We start from the raw sequence: 12,414 nt of genomic DNA, 5'->3' as shown, positions 1-12,414 counted from the left end.
TGAGTGAGAACATGCGATGTTTGGTTTTCTGTTCCTGTGTTAGTTTCCTGAGAATGATGGTTTCCAGCTTCATCCATGTCCCTGCAAAGGACATGAACTCATCCTTTGTTACGGCTGCATAGTATTCCATGGTGTATATGTGCCACATTTTCTTTATCCAGTCTATCACTGATGGGCATTTGGGTTGGTTCTAAGTCTTTGCTATTGTGAATAGTACTGCAATAAACATACGTGTGCATGTGTCTTTATAGTAGTGTGATTTATAATCCTTTGGGTATATACCCAGTAATGGGATTGCTGGGTCAAATGGTATTTCTGTTTCTAGATCCTTGAGGAATCGCCACACTGTCTTCCACAATGGTTGAACTAATTTACACTCCCACCAACGGTGTAAAAGTGTTCCTGTTTCTCCACATCCTCTCCAGCATCTGTTGTTTCCTGACTTTTTTTTTTTTTTTTTTTTTTTTGAGACAGAGTCTCACTGCTCCATTGCCCAGGCTGGAGGGCAGTGTTATGATCTCAGCTCACTGCAACCTCCGCCTCCCAGGTTCACGCCATTCTCCTGCCTCAGCCTCCCGAGTAGCTGGGACTACAGGCGTCCGCCACCATGCCCGGCTAATTTGTTGTATTTTTAGTAGAGACGGGGTTTCACCATGTTAGCCAGGATGGTCTTGATCTCATGACCTCGTGATCTGCCCAGCTCGGCCTCCCAAAGTGCCGGGATTACAGGCGTGAGCCACCATGCCGTGCCCCTGTTGTTTCCTGACTTCTTAATAATAGTCATTCTAACTGGCGTGAGATGGTATCTCATTGTGGTTTTGATTTGCATTTCTCTAATGACCAGTGATGATGAGCTTTTTTTCCTGTTTGTTGGCTGCATAAATGTCTTCTTTTGAGAAGTGTCTGTTCATATCCTTTGCCCACTTTTTGATGGGGTTGTTTTTTTCTTGTAAATTTGTTTAATTTCCTTGTAGATTCTGGATATTAGCCCTTTGTCAGATGGATAGATTGCAAAAATTTTTTCCCATTCTGTAGGTTGCCTGTGCACTCTGATAATAGTTTCTTTTGCTGTGCGGAAGCTCTTTAGTTTAATTAGATCCCATTTGTCAATTTTGGCTTTTGTTGCCATTGCTTTTGGTGTTTTAGTCATGAAGTCTTTGCCCATGCCTATGTCCTGAATGGTATTGCCTAGGTTTTCTTCTAGGGTTTTTATGGTTTTAGGTCTAACATTTAAGTCTTTAATCCATCTTGAATAAATTTTTGTATAAGGTGTAAGGAAGGGATCCAGTTTCAGCTTTCTCCATATGGCTAGCCAGTTTTCCCAGCACCATTTATTAAACAGGGAATCCTTTCCCCATTGCTTGTTTTTCTCAGGTTTGTCAAAGATCAGATAGTTGTAGATACGTGGCATTATTTCTGAGAGCTCTGTTCTGTTCCATTGGTCTATATCTCTGTTTTGGTACCAGTACCATGCTGTTTTGGTTACCGTAGCCTTGTAGTATAGTTTGAAGTCATGTAGCACGATGCCTCCAGCTTTGTTCTTTTGGCTTAGGATTAACTTGGCGATGCGGGCTCTTTTTTGGTTCCATATGAACTTTAAAGTAGTTTTTTCCAATTCTGTGAAGAAAGTCATTGGTAGCTTGATGGGGATGGCATTGAATTTATAAATTACCTTGGGCAGTATGGCCATTTTCACGATATTGATTCTTCCTACCCATGAGCATGGAATGTTCTTCCATTTGTTTGTATCCTCTTTTATTTCATTGAGCAGTGGTTTGTACTTCTCCTTGAAGAGGTCCTTCACATCCCTTGTAAGTTGGATTCCTAGGTATTTTACTCTCTTTGTAGCAATTGTGAATGGGAGTTCACTCATGATTTGGCTCTCTGTTTGTCTGTTATTGGTGTATAGGAATGCTTGTGATTTTTGCACATTGATTTTGTATCCTGAGACTTTTCTGAAGTTGCTTATCAGCTTAAGGAGATTTTGGGCTGAGACGATGGGGTTTTCTAGATATACAATCATGTCATCTGCAAACAGGGACAATTTGACTTCCTCTTTTCCTAATTGAATACCATTTATTTCCTTCTCCTGCCTGATTGCCCTGGGCAGAACTTCCAACACTATGTTGAATAGGAGTGGTGAGAAAGGGCATCCCTGTCTTGTGCCAGTTTTCAAAGGGAATGCTTTCAGTTTTTGCCCATTCAGTATGATATTGGCTGTGGGTTTGTCATAAATAGCTCTTATTATTTTGTGATATGTCCCATCAATTCCTAATTTATTGAGAGTTTTTAGCATGAAGGGCTAAAATTTTGTGAATTTTGTGAAAGGCCTTTTCTGCATCTATTGAGATAATTATGTAGTTTTTGTCTTTGGTTCTGTTTATGTGATTGATTACATTTATTGTTTTGCGTATGTTGAACCAGCCTTGCATCCTAGGAAGCCCACTTGATCATGGTGGATAACCTTTTTGATGTGCTGCTGGATTCGGTTTGCCAGTATTTTATTGAGGATTTTTGCAACAATGTTCATCAAGGATATTGGTCTAAAATTCTCTTTTTTTGTTGTGTCTCTGCCAGGCTTTGGTATCAGGATGATGTTGGCCTCATAGAATGAGTTAGGGAGGATTCCCTCTTTTTCTATTGATTGGAATAGTTTCAGAAGGAATGGTAGCAGCTCCTCCTTGTACCTCTGGTAGAATTCGGCTGTGAATCCATCTGGTCCTAGACTTTTTTTGGTGGGTAAGCTGTTAATTATTGCCTCAATTTCAGAGCCTGTTATTGGTCTATTCAGAGATTCAACTTCTTCCTGGTTTAGTCTGAGAGGGTGTATGTGTTGAGGAATTTATCCATTTCTTCTAGATTTTCTAGTTTATTTGTGTAGGGGTGTTTATGGTATTCTCTGATGGTAGTTTGTATTTATGTGGGATCGGTGGTGATATCCCGTCTATCATTTTTTTTGCGTCTATTTGATTCGTCTCTCTTTTCTTCTTTATTAGTCTTGCTAGCAGTCTATCAATTTTGTTGATCTTTTCAAATAACCAGCTCCTGGATTCATTAATTTTTTGAAGGGTTTTTTGTGTCTCTATTTCCTTCAGTTCTGCTCTGATCTTAGTTATTTCTTGCCTTCTGCTAGTTTTTGAATGTGTTTGCTCTTGCTTCTCTAGTTCTTTTAATTTTGATGTTAGGATGTCAATTTTAGATCTTCCCTGCTTTCTCTTGTGGGCATTTAGTGCTATAAATTTCCCTCTACACACTGCTTTGAATGTGTCCCAGAGATTCCAGTATGTTGTGTCTTTGTTCTCGTTGGTTTCAAAGAACATCTTTATTTCTGCCTTCATTTCGTTACGTACCCAGTAGTCATTCAGGAGCAGGTTGTTCAGTTTCCATGTAGGTGAGTGGTTTTCAGTGAGTTTCTTAATCCTGAGTTCTAGTTTGATTGCACTGTGATCTGAGAAAGAGTTTGTTATAATTTCTGTTCTTTTACACTTGCCGAGGAGTGCTTTAATTCCAACTATGTGGTCAGTTTTGGAATGGGTGTGGTGTGGTGCTGAAAAGAATGTATATTCTGTTGATTTGGGGTGGAGAGTTCTGTAGATATCTATTAGGTCTGTTTGGTGCAGAGCTGAGTTCAATTCCTGGATATCCTTGTTAACTTTCTCTCTCGTGGATCTGTCTAATGTTGACAGTGGAGTGTTAAAGTCTCCCATTATTATTGTGTGGCAGTCTAAGTCTCTTTGTAGGTCTCTAAGAGCTTGCTTTATGAATCTGGGTGCTCCTGTATTGGGTGCATATATATTTAGGATAGTTAGTTCTTCTTGTTGAATTGATCCCTTTACCATTATGTAATGGCCTTCTTTGTCTCTTTTGATCTTTGTTGGTTTAAAGTCTGTTTAATCAGAGACTAGGATTGCAACCCCTGCCTTTTTTGTTTTCCATTTGCTTGGTAGATCTTCCTCCATCCCTTTATTTTGAGCCTTTGTGTGTCTGTGCACGTGAGATGGGTTTCCTGAATACAGCACGCTGTTGGGTCTTGACTCTTTATCCAATTTGCCAGTCTGTGTCTTTTAATTGGAGCATTTAGCTCATTTACATTTAAGGTTAATATTGTTATGTGTGAATTTGATCCTGTCATTATGATGTTAGCTGGTTATTTTGCTCATTAGTTGATGCAGGTTCTTCCTAGCGTCGATGTTGTTTACAATTTGGCATGTTTTTGCAGTGGCGGTACCAGTTGTTGCTTTCCATGTTTAGTGGTTCCTTCAGGAGCTCTTTTAGGGCAGGCCTGGTGGTGACAAAATCTCTCAGCATTTGTTTGTCTGTAAAGGATTTTATTTCTCCTTCACTTATGAAGCTTAGTTTGGTTGGATATGAAATTCTGGGTTGAAAATTCTTTTCTTTCAGAATGTTGAATATTGGCCCCCACTCTCTTCTGGCTTGTAGAATTTCTGCCGAGAGATCAGCTGTTAATCTGATGGGATTCCCTTTGTGGGTAACCCGACCTTTCTCTCTGGCTGCCCTTAACATTTTTTCCTTCATTTCAACTTTGGAAGATCTGACAATTCTGTGTCTTGGAGTTGCTCTTCTCTAGGAGTATCTTCACCACAAGTTTTAATTCAACACCTACTACCCCTAGACATGGTTTTAGAAATAGGGGATAAAAGAGTGAATGAAACTCTATACTCCCCACTCTCATGCTTGTTATATTACTTTTAATAGCATAAACTGCAATTACTTTCGCACCAACCTAATAGAGGCAAAAAAGCCTTGAACCAACAATTGCACAGATACATTTATGTTTGTAAATTGTGATAAGTACTTAGAAGGAACTAAATGGGGTATGATGGGCATTTAACAGCAGTATCTAATTTTGATTCAACTGTTAATAATGCTTTCAGAAGAATTAAAACCTGAGTCCCAAAAGACTAGCAGAATTAGCCAGTGAAGGAGAGTTTGGGAGGGAAAACATTCTTGCAGAGGGAGCAGCATATATGAAGCTCTGAGGAAGGGAAAGAAAAGCTTATTCTGGAACAGAAAGAAAGCCCACCTGTCTGTATAGCAGTGAGCAATAGGAGTGCTGGGTGCTAAGTGTTGAGGAGAGGGTAGAGACTAGAGCAGGGAGGTCCTTACAGTCCAGAGAATCTTGATCTTGACTGCACGTTGGAATCGCTTAGAATTTTATAAAATCCAGACACCTGGTTTCCTTCCCAGAAATTCTGGTTCAAGGTGTAGATTAGGCATTAGGTGTTAAAAAGTTTCCTTGGTGATCTGAATATGCAGCCAAGATTGAGATCCACTGCTAAAAGCGATGTGAAAGTTTGAATATTTTCCCCAAGTGTAACCTTTGAGCTGTTTCCTTGGACAAGAAAACCTCACTCCAGTTTTTACTTGTTGCAACCCTACATATATTTCCCAGGTTCAAGTGATATCTTTTCTTTGAGGTTTTTTTCTCTTTCCCTGAGTGAAGATAATCCTCTCATTTCTCTTTGCCCTTTGATGTTTTGTTTAGATAGAGCATTGAAGAGCATGAGAAACTAACATTATAATTAGTTTTGAAGACGAGTTTGATGTGGCTTTTTTTTTTTAACCCATCAATTGCCTCATTTGTCTTTTCGTCATTCCCATCCTCCTCTCCGCCTCTCAAGAGTTTAGTACCTAGATTTGACTGCAGTAGATATTAGGTATGAGTTTTTTTTAATTAAATGGACTACCAGCTTAAGAGGAGACAAATGCACAAGACAGTACAGCATCTCTAAATCTTGGATTTACATTCATGAGGATATATAAGCTTACATCCGCTCACATTACTTGGCTGTCTTTGAGATAACCACAGGCCAAAGTAATTGTCATTTTTGATTTAGTGTTGTAAGCCAAGATGAAAAAAAAGATGGTGTTCTGCAGGCTCCAAATTTGATCTTACTTTAATGGTTTTATTTTCCATTATAGCTTTTAAAACTTAGGAATAAACATGGTGAACTCTTCTTTATTTGTATTTTTCTGGTGAACCATACATCTAAATGGTGTTCATTTGCTTTGAATGTTCCTGGCATCATTTTTATTTAGTGCCTCTGATCTTGTTAAAGGGAGAATCTATTTTTATTTTTTAATCAAGAATTCTGTCTTTGATAGTGAGTTACTGAAAAAGGAATAGATAAAACCTGAACTATCCAGAGGGAATTTCCCTGGCCTGCCTTGTGGAGATAGCCCAACATCAGGCTGGGTTATTAATCATGCCTTTCTTTATGGATCTCAAGTTCTTGTTCTTTCTCCTACTGTTGAAGCAAAATAAAAGCACTTAAATGAAAACTCAAATACATGTTTTACATCAGAATTCTTGCATGGAAATTAAACATATACCATTCACTCAGCAATCTGCAAGCATAGATGTAGAGAGAAAGGCAGAATATTTCCCTTTCTGAACTTGCTTTATCGATTTGACTACCTTTGATAGGAAGTAGTACAAAAGTAAATTCAAACAGAGTTAAACAGTAGGGAAAGATTTTATTTCACTAACCAGAAAGACAAGAGTTGAGACAACTCTAGGGCTGATTAAATTAGAGGCTCAGTGACCCTTTTAAGGATTTGGGTTTTTCTAATTTCTGTTTGCCATCCTTCCTGTTTCAAGCTCTTCAGGCTAATTTCCCTCATAACAGTGAGATGGCAGCCTCAGTTTCAAGAATCCCATCCAAACTCAACAGTGTCTGGAAAAACATTCCTTGATCTTCTTTAGTCTCCTTTTTTAAAAAGCAAGTAAATACTTCCCCCAAAGTTTCATCCTCCTTCCCCACTGAGACTTCCTCTCACCATTTCATTGACTAAAATTATGTAACAAATCCATGTCCAAAACAAACAAAAATGATATCACCACCGTAGGTTCATCTCTAAGGGCAAGTTTCTAAAACACATAGCCAGCACTTCTCAGTATTTTGGCTAAGATCAAATATAGTGTCTAAAATACATGGCCCTGTGGAGGAGGGTAGATAACTGAACAAGACTGAGAAAAAGTAATAGAGTAAAAACAGATGGAGAGAACAAAGTATCAGTGTCTGCTATAACTGGCGTGGGGTTGAAAAGACATGAACGTGGACCATTGTATTTCCTCTTTAAGAGGGTTTTAATATTAAAATTGGAGGCTTTAGAAAGGCTACTCTGATTTTTTATTTTCAATTTCAACTTTTATTTTAGATCCAGGGGCTAATGTATGCGTTTGTTACATATGTATATTGTGTGACAGTGAGGTTTGGGGTGCAGTTGAACCTGCCACCCAGGTAGTGAGCAGAGTACCCAATAGGTAGTTTTTCAACCCTTACCCCATCCCTCCACCTCTTGGTAGTCCCATCTATTATTCACCTCTTTATGTCCATGTGTACCCTCTGTATGTTTCTTTATTTTTAATTTCAACTTTTATTTTAGACATTGGACACAGGCTGGGCACGGTGGCTCATGCCTGTAATCCCACCACTTTGGGAGGCTGAGGCAGGCAGATCACCTGAGGTCGAGAGTTTGAGACCAGCCTGACCCACATGGAGAAACTCCGTCTCTACTGAAAATTAGCCAGGCGTGGTGGCACATGCCTGTAATCCCAGCTACTCGGGAGGCTGAGGCAGGAGAATCGCTTGAACCTGGGAGGCAGAGGTTGTGGTAAACCCAGATCGCACCATTACACTCCAGCCTGGGCAACAAGAGCAAAACTCCATCTCAAAAAAAACCAAAAAAGATATTGGGGACACATATGAAGATTTGTTATGTGGGACTATTGCATGATGCTGAAGTTTGGAGTATGGATCTTGTCACTCTGGTAGTGAGCATAGCACCTGATAGGTAGTTTTTTTAACCAGCCCCCCTCCTCCACCCTCTAGTAGTCCACAGTGTCTATTGTTCCCCTTTGTGTCCATGTGTACTCAGTGCTTAGCTCCCACTTATAAGTGGCAACATATGATATTTGGTTTTCTGTTCCTGAATTAATTTGCTTAGGATATGGCCTCCAGCTCCATCTATGTTGCTGCAAATGACATGATTTCATTATTTTTTATGGCTGCATAATACTCCATGGTGTATACCTACCACGTTCTCCTTATCCAGTTTTCCACTGATGGGCACCTGGGTTGATTCCATGTCTTTGCTATTGTGAATTGCTCAGTGATGAACATATAAATGGATGTGTGTTTTTGGTCGAATGGTTTATTTTCTTGTGGATGTATACCCAGTAATGGGATGGCTGGGTTAAATGGTAACTCTGCTTTATGTTCTTTGAGAAATTTCCAGATTGCTTTCCACAGTGACTGGACTAATATACATTCCTACCATCGGCGTATAAGTGTTTCATTTTCCCCACAGCCTTGCCGACATCTGTTTTTGTTTGTTTGTTTTTGTTTTTGACTTTTTAATAATGGCCCTTCTGAATGGTGTGAGATGGTATCTTATTGTGGTATTGGTTTGCATTTCTCTGATGATTAGTGATGTTGAGCATCTTTTCATGTTTGTTGGCCACTTGTATGTCTTCTTAGAAGCGTCTGTTCATGTTTTTTGCCCATTTTTTAAATGGAGTTATTCATTTTCTGCTTGCTGAATTGCTTAAGTTCCCTATACATTCTGGACATTAGGCCTTTGTCAGATGCATAGTTTGCAAATATTTTCTCTCATTCTGTAGGCTGTCTTGTACCCCATGTTTACCTTGTATTTATAAGTGAGAACGTGCAGTATTTGGTTAGAAAGGCTACTTTAAAAATTCATTGATTTCAAAATTTCAAAAATGTGAAGAATAGCTTTTTCCAGAAAAAAACAGCTTTCAAACTCATCAAATTATAGACATTGAATATATGCAGTTTTTTTTTTTTTGTATCCCAGTTATACCTCCATAAAGCTGTTAAAAAATTAGATGCTCAGACCTGGCCCAGAAGATTTTTAAACACCAGGCCTCAAACAAACAAACAAGCAAATGAAACCTTCAACAGTGCCTCCTGGGTTCCTTTCTTGTGCGATTTTTTTTTTTTTTTAAGAAGAATTTTAGCATTGTGGACATTTTTACACTGTGTGTGGATGCAGTGTGAAAATGTGATATTGCTAGGAGGTTGAATTGAAGCAGGACAATGAGCATGGTGTTGATCAGGAGTTGGTGGTAAGAAATCAGAGTTTGAATGGGAGGTTTTGATTAGGGAGGATAAGCTGCCAGCATTGGAGGGATTGACTCAGGCTGCAAAAATGATCAAATCTAATGTTAGGAGAGAGGGAGGGATGGGAGAAGGGGTTAATCAAATTGCAAAGCTGTGGCGGTAGTGGGCAGCCATTTGTGAATTTGATAGTTTACTTCTAAAGGGTTATTGCCAAATAGACTGGTGACTATAAAACCCTAGGATAGTAAAATCCCACACATTTCATGCCCAGAAGACAGTGTAACACATAGTGACAAGTGGGTAATTCTGTCCATTTGTAGAAGAAATCTCAAATAATTGTGATGCTCTGGCACCTCAAGAAGTTAAGCACACTTAGCCCAGAGGTGCCTGGAGAACCTCCTGTGAGCAGCAGTGCCCGGAGAGAGACCATTGGTCAGCAGGAGTGGAAATTCTTCCTTCAGTATATTTGATAACAGGGACCCCAGCAGGGACTGCAAGTCATAATCATCATGTTTATCTTTTCAGGTAAATAGAAGTTTTTACTTTTTTGTTATACCTAGTCAGACATTTTTTTCCCACTGCTTAATTCTCTTTGCTGGTACCAAAATATATACAAGATTTTTGTGTCTATGTTGATAATTTTTTCTCTTACTGTTCTTATTGTTATTTATTGATTAATATATTTTTGCTCAATATTTATATCAAGCTTATATTAACTACATCAAATATTAATTAACTTTCTCTCCTTTTTTCTTTGAAACATTTTGTATAAGATAGGTCTTATAAGTTTCCTGGATATTTAGTAAAGATTTGCCTGAAAAATCATCCGGCTTTATTATCTTTTAAGAAGTAGAAATTGCTATTGTTTTGTTTTTTTTCCATGTAATTTAGTTTTTAAAATATTACTGGTGTTTGTACATTTTCTGGGTCACGTTTGTTTTCTTAATTTATTTTTTCTATCCCCTCAAGCATTTATCCTTTGTGTTACAAACAATCCAATTACATTCTTTAAGTTATGTTAAAATATACAATTAAGTTACTATTCACTATAGTCACCCTGTTGTGCTATCAAATAGTAGGTCTTATTCATTCTATTTTGGGTGATTTTGGCAATTATAATTTCTAGACAATTTATTCATTTCATTTAATTTTTCAACATTATTGGGAATATGATTTATATCAATGTAAGTTTCAGTATGTTTCATGTGAGGTTTATAGAAGCTTAATTATTTCTCCAAAGGTAAGATAATTAGCCCTAATATAACTAACGAGTAATAGCCATATAATAAAGCTGAATGATGAATCAAGCTGGATATATTTTGAGGATCAAGCTTGGTATGGTGGGTTTTGGGGTGGAGGGTATCCAGAGAAATTGAAGCATGTTAGTATTTGGAAAATGCTACAAATATTGGTTTAGCAGGTGGCAGAAATATATGAGTGGAATGCTGATTTGCTCTAGGCAGCCTCATCTCTTGCAACTCAAAGTGGGAAATTGCAATTTATACTCATTTAAATACTAATTTACATGTATTGAAAGAGGAGTTATTAAATAGTAATGAGGTAAGGGGGGCATTCACGCAAAAGGTGAGCTTTTTGAGGGCAGTGGTTTTTGTCTTTTTTGTTCCCTGTTCTGTTACCAGGAACTAAAACAGTACCTGGCACATAGTAGGTGCTAAATAAATATTTGAATAAAGAAAAGAACGACAAAAATCCAATTTAATCCTCACAACAACCTTGTGATTATAATAGCAAATATTTACTGTGTGTTTACCCTACATCGGATATCATTCTAAGTCTTTAAAGGTCTTAATTAATCTAAATCCTTACGAGACAGGAAATTGCATACATATCACAATGAGTTTAGTTGTTAAGTGTGAGAAAGTGATTCAAAAATAATAAGACAGAAAGCGGCCGGGCGCAGTGGTTCATACTTGTAATCCCAGCACTTTGGGAGGCCCAGGCGGGTGGATCACCTGAGGTCAGGAGTTCGAGACCAGCCTGGCCAACACGGTGAAACCCTGTCTGTACTACAAATACAAAAATTAGCCTAGCATGATGGCAAGTGCCTGTAATCCCAGCTACTCAGGAGGCTGAGGGGAGAGAATCGCTTGAACCCAGGAGGGAGAGGCTGCAGTGAGCCGAGATCGCACCACTGCACTCCAGCCTGGGCGACAGAGCGAGACTCTGTCTCAAAAAAAAAAAGAAAAAGAGAAAAGAAAAGCTGGGAGGGGCTGTGGTTAGTTTACTTAGCTTAAAAGTACAGGGTTGAATTTCCAGCACTGCTGGATCAATGTTTTCAAAATCTTCCTCTCTCCTTTTAGCCCTGTTTCCCTCAACTCACCCCATGAATTGGCAAAAGTATCCACAGCTCATCTCAGGCTTAACTCATCATCTCTGTGTATGAGTACATGATCTAATATTTTGATGTAGTAGGTGGGATTCAATGTAAAAATCTAAATAATTATTTTAAAATTTAGTTCTAAGAAATTCCTTGCATCTTCAGATAAGCTCTTTAATATATTTCCTTCGTTCTGATAAAGCAAATTATAGAGTGGATTATATTTCTCTTTTTTTACACTGGTTGCCCAGGAGATCGAGTCAGACTATAAGCTTCACAACAAACAATACATTTTGTTCATGTTTTAAAAGGTCACTCTGATTTATTTACATTGTTTTTTTTTTGTTTTAATTAAACTATTTTAAGAATATTGTAGATCAATATGTAAATATAAGAAGTAGTACAGAGATATTCTTTGTATCATTTACTCAATTTCCTTCAATGGTAACATCTTTCAAAACCACAACACAGCATGACAACCAGCATATTGAGACAGTCAAGACACAGAACTTTATTTTCATCGCCACTAAGAACTATCCTGTTGCCCCTTTTTTTAGCCATAGCCACTTTCCTCCCACCGTCCTCAATACCTTCTTAAGCCCTGCCAATCACAAATCTGTTCTCCATTTCCGTAATTTATACTTTCAGAAATATATAAATGTTCAGTATATAGCCTTTTAGGATTGCCTTTCTTCACATAGAAAAATTATTGGAGACTTGTGGAAAATCAGGCAGGTTCCTCCATGGGTCAATAATTTGTTTCTTTTTATTGCTGAACAGTATTCCATGGTATGGATGTACAACAGTTTATTCAGCATTCACTTATTCAAAAACATCCGTGTTGTTTCTAGCTCTTGTCTATTACAAATAAAGCAGTAAAGCTGCTATAAGAATTTGTGTATGCGGCTTTGTTTTTGGTTTTGCTTTCTGGTCTAAGTAACTTTTTATTTATTTATTCATTTATTT

The sequence above is a fragment of the Pongo abelii genome, chromosome X, assembly GCF_028885655.2.
Source record: "Pongo abelii isolate AG06213 chromosome X, NHGRI_mPonAbe1-v2.0_pri, whole genome shotgun sequence".
NCBI lineage: Eukaryota > Metazoa > Chordata > Mammalia > Primates > Hominidae > Pongo > Pongo abelii.
This window is presented reverse-complemented; position numbering follows the sequence as displayed.